Consider the following 5,225-nt stretch of genomic DNA (forward strand, 5'->3'; position numbering starts at 1 on the left):
GAGTTTTTCTCATCTAAAATCACAGTTATTAATTATATTTAGTTTTTTTTAATTTGATATTTTTAATTATGTTTATATAATATCATATTTAAATCTCACGATTAGGAATATAAATGGAATGGTAAAATAAATAAAATAATCATAAATAAAAATTTCAAATCAAAGATATTAGGATAATCTTCTTTTTTTAAAAAAAAAAAAATTTCGATGTTAATTGTAATACTTGTATTTATGTGGTCAAGGTTTTAATATTCAGGTTTTCAGGGGGGCTGGTATAATTTATTCAAACTCAGCATCTTAACTCCAAATGTCCAAATTAAAGGGACTGGAATGATTCATCGCCTTTCATCGAGGGCTGTTTAATTCTTCATGGATTTTTGTTTTTTAATTTTTTTTGTCTTCAGGAGATTTTAGAATGTTGTTAGAAAGAATAAAAAAGATCAAAAGCATTGAAAAAGCTTAAATTTTTACGAAAAAATACCCATGTGGAAGCTAAATCAGTTCTTATCAGGTGATGATGAGGAGAGAGAAGAGAGTTTCTTGGAAGAAGAATCAGATGGCTTTTGTTCGCTTTCTCCTACGCAGGTTTGTTTTTCTAACTCCACCTCAAATCTTGTATCTCTCTTGATTATAAAGTTTTCATCTTTTTTATTTTTAATATCCTTTTGGCTATCTGGGTTTTTGTTTATGCAGAGAATGTATGCATTTGCTGCTTCTTTGGTCGCTGGTTTGGCTCTTATGTTTTTGGCATGTCCACCTTTTGGGTTTGAAGTTTATCTTTTTGTTTGTTGTTGGATTGTGTTGAAGCATAAAAAGTGTTCTTTATGCGATGTTAGTGATTGAATTTTAATGTTTTTTTGAAAGTGGTAATATGTATTGAAATTAGCTTTTGAAGAGGAAAAATTGGAAGTAATTGATGGTAGAAATATTCTTGTCTCAAATATTGCAATGAGCTTATAGATTTTCTTCGTCTGTGTTTATATCCGTGTCTAAGGTTTCAAATTTCTTTCTTTAACTGAATGTCAATAAAACAGTGGAATTGCTTCTGAGGAGTTCATTAAATATTCAACTTTTGCAGTTTAGTCTAAAGTTGGGTTTTGTAATTCATGCTCTACTAATTTGATGTTGTCAGCTCAATCTGTTTAGACTATTCCAATGGTTTTCAAACTTTTATAGGGTAATTCTTTGGCCACTTTATATAGGTGTATTATCTAATACAACTATACAAGGATTACTGTCATCTTGTAGCATGTCTTTTATTAGACTACTTTCCATAATACAAGGAACAGTCCCATAGCAAGCTTGGTATTAAACTTTCTTTTTCCCTATCAGGGCATCTAAGAGGGGCAAGTTGTCCGCATCTGCAGATCACATTGCCTTTTACATGCTTACACTATATTTACTGCATTTTTTTAACAGGATACCACAAGCACCATTTATATAACTCATGTATCAAATCATCACTCCCGTGGAATTATGTTAGTATACCTTTGGTTGGTGGTTGATATATTGTTAGCTCGGGCATATAAACACTGAGGAGCAGTCCTCTAAACTTGCCTCGAGAAGAATATTGGAATCCTGTCATGTTGGAGATGCTGGAAAGTTTAGAATGCATCTTAGAGGTTAAAAATGATATGTATTTGTACTTTATTAGTGATGAAATTATTTAGTTTGAGGTTGCAAAGAAATGGGAAGTAAATGAATAGGATATGTATCTGGAGAAAATTTTATCAGGTTCTTTTGCTTGGCTCAGATTGTTAGCATACCTAATTGCATAAGAGGTGTTGTATTACCAATATCTGTAAATTTTGTACTCCTAAGTTAACCTTCTTCCTTTTCTTTGAGCATAGAAACTCTATGCATCTTTCATACATTCAAGTCCTATGATTACCACTTGATAGCTGTTCTCTTTCGTTTCCTGCTTAAGTAGACATTCAAGTCCCCTTATTACTACTAGATAGCAGTTCCCTTTTGTTTCCTGCTTAAGTAGGTAAGTTTAGATTAGTTGAGGGAAAGTGTGGGATAATAGAACATTGAGAATCTGAGCATGTTGAAGGAATATACTGATTTTGAGTCATTAATCCTGTTAGAAAACGTACTAGCGTTTGTGATAATTTATTGTGACATTTTGAATGCTGTATTTCAATGGAAGCATGTGGGCATCTTAAAATTGCTGATAGCTTTACAAAATCTGTTTGTATTGCAGTCCTTGATTGTGTTTGCCAAGCCCATTAAATTTGCATTATTGTTCACCTTTGGCAATGTGTTGGCAGTTGGAAGGTAGATTGACATTCTTACTCAATTTAGATTACATTTTAATCTTTTTATTTTAATCTCTCTATTTGCTGGTTTGTTCAGGCACAAGTTTATATTCAGTCCCCTTGCCACCCTGATTTGTAATATTTCTTTCATACGTGTAAAAACAAAAACACCACTTCTTATTCATCATAGCAAAGGAAGGGCTTCTTTTTTTATTTTTGCTTGGCATAACTTCATTTATATTCTTTCTTAGTATAAACACTTTGAATAATCTGGCAAAAACTAGTTAATTTGATCACTTTTGATCTGAGGCTTTTTGGCACTCCAAGTTGGACTATACCAGCCTACTCAGTCGTGTGTTATTGTGTATTTGGAAGTGAGTTTACATAAGTTAGAGAGCTTTATTGATTCCACACAGATAGTATCCCTGAGATCGTCTGTAATTCAGATCAACTGAATTGTTGTCCTTCTTGAGGTCTTTTGGATTCTGAATTTGTTTTGTGTATGGCAGCACAGCCTTCCTCATTGGACCTGGGCGACAACTAGGCATGATGTTTGACCCTGCCCGAATTTATGCAACAGCTATATACATTGGATGCGTTGTTCTGGCGCTCATTTGTGCACTCTTGGTAAGTCAAACAGTTTCAATTCATTATTCAAATATAATAGTAGTGCTCCTCAATGATAGAGAAAACTTGGGAAATTAAAGTGCAGTGAATCATGATTGTTTTTATGACCTTAGGGTTACTATCCTTGGTTTGTTTTAAATTTTCAATCCCAAACATGAGTATTCTGGATCATGCCATTTTTTTTCACTTTCTTGCAATTAAAATGAGAGGTTCTGTTATCCTTAGTTTATGTACTGCAGCATACAAGATAATGTGCATCTAACCATTTTCACCTCAAGTTATTAAATTTGGTACTAGAATTCCTTTTGTTAACGATTAAGGTTCTTCTTCACTGCTACCTCAAAGAAAATTGTACTTCTCCTAATTATCTGGTATTTCTGTCATATTTTCTCCATTTTCCCCCTTCGTTTCCTTAGCTGTCATTGCATTCTTTTTTATCTACCACAGAAGAATTTACACCATCTTGGCATTTTGATTCTGAGTTGTGGATTCAAATTTAAATAATGTAGACTTTAGGTATAACTTTCTACCATTGTATCTATTTGCGTTGTTAATTGACCAGAAAGCTTTCTGCTTCATTGACAGACTAAATGAAGCTGAGGATTCCTTTTTACCGGTGCCTGTGAAAAATTGAGATTCCTTGGAATTTTAACCAAGTGGTTAAACTTGAAAACCAATTTCGACTCTGTTCATGCCTCCTGATGGGCTTCCATTCCCTATGCTTTTATCCTTGTGCTGTCTCTCAGAAGAACTTCTCTCGCTCTCTCACAAATTCACCAAAATTTCAGAAGAGTTCAAATCATGAAAAGCTTCTAGTTTGAACAGAGCGGTAGACTAAAATGGCCCTGCCATCTCACATCCTGACCCTTGTGAACTTATAGGCTAAAGCTTCCCCTCCTTCTATTAGAGAAAAAAAATGTTCAAGATCAATTTGGAGAACAAGACATCTCCAAATGGGAATAATTAACAATTTTAAAATATTAGAGAACTGCAATTGTGTTGAATATCTGACAATAAAACACACCTAAGTCTCCTTTCTCATATATATATAATAAAATAAAATAAAAACTTTCAAATTGTTAGCAGTTTTAAATCATATTCTTGCTTATTTCATAATCTTAACAAACAGGCATTTCTACAATTTCTTTTCATGTTGCAGATCCATAGCAAGATTTTAACAGTGTTTGCTATCATATTTCGAGATTTGTGCCCTTATCTGGTAAGTTTGTCTTTCACTTTTGCCCATTTCACCAGTTTTATGGGAAGGCATAAGGACACAAGATTAGAATTGTACAGTGAAGTCTTGCAATATTGTATATATTACACAATAGTGTTCAGACTATTTGTGATAGAAATTATACAGCACACTCTTTTTGGTTTTTCAGAGACTACAATACATGGTTCCAGCCATGTACTGTTTCTACTCTAATTTTCCAGACTACAAAATATGATTTTCAGCCTTTTTTCTTATGTATCAGGCAACATCTCTACAATAGCTTCTCTGAGTTTAACAATAGGAAGTTCTTTTGGCATTTTAAATGCTTTGTTCGCTATACTTATTTGCCCAGTTTGAGCTGTTTCAGGTACAGCCTGAGCTATATTCCTTTCGCTCGGAGAATGGTGTCTAATTTGATGATCCGATTATGCGACACTGAGTTATAGCTATTGCAAAGTCCAGGAGAGTGATAAACTGAGATTCTTGAAGCCTTGGCTGACGGCAGTTTTCTTGTTTTTTTATCTGTGTTGGTTCTCAAGGATTTTTTTTACTTGACCTCAGAGTTTGGCAGTTCTGATTGTTGAATTGACAGCATAACATAAGCCTTAGGTTTTTCAACTTATTATATATATAAGCTTTTAGAATAAGCTTTTATCTTTTGTTTGTTTATAATCTTAAAGGAGATAGACAAGAGAACTAAGAAAATTATATACATCCTTGACCTAGTAAAGAGTAAAGAATGATAAGCAGCCAATATTTTTCTACCATGCATTGATTAGACGAGGACTATTCTAACTTTAGTTTTTTGCTCCTCCATGCAGGGATGCAGATAGGGGATTCAAGAGTTGAATTCACAGAGAATATGAGTTTTTTCTAGTCAAAACGGGAAATGCTCTAACAACTGAAATGGGCCAAAATTATTGAAAGCCCTACTCCATTTAGGCCTGGCAAACAACGTCCCAGTTGAACACTAAACCCTAACGTAAAGTATAATACTTCCTCCAAGAGGTTATAAATACGAAATATGGACCATGGAATCTCGCATGCCTCAAAATGGGAAAGACAAAAAGGCGTCTCATATCAGTTTGCCAGCTCATTAGAGGTTAAAAACGACAAAGACA

The 5,225-nt window shown here is 33.7% G+C and overlaps 1 pseudogene; it reads left to right on the forward strand.

The window, feature by feature from the left end:
* Positions 1-302: 302 nt before the first annotated feature.
* Positions 303-4,751, forward strand: LOC118035304 (uncharacterized; annotated as a pseudogene).
* The last annotated feature ends 474 nt before the right edge of the window (positions 4,752-5,225 follow it).

The sequence above is a fragment of the Populus alba genome, chromosome 12, assembly GCF_005239225.2.
Source record: "Populus alba chromosome 12, ASM523922v2, whole genome shotgun sequence".
Lineage (NCBI taxonomy): Eukaryota > Viridiplantae > Streptophyta > Magnoliopsida > Malpighiales > Salicaceae > Populus > Populus alba.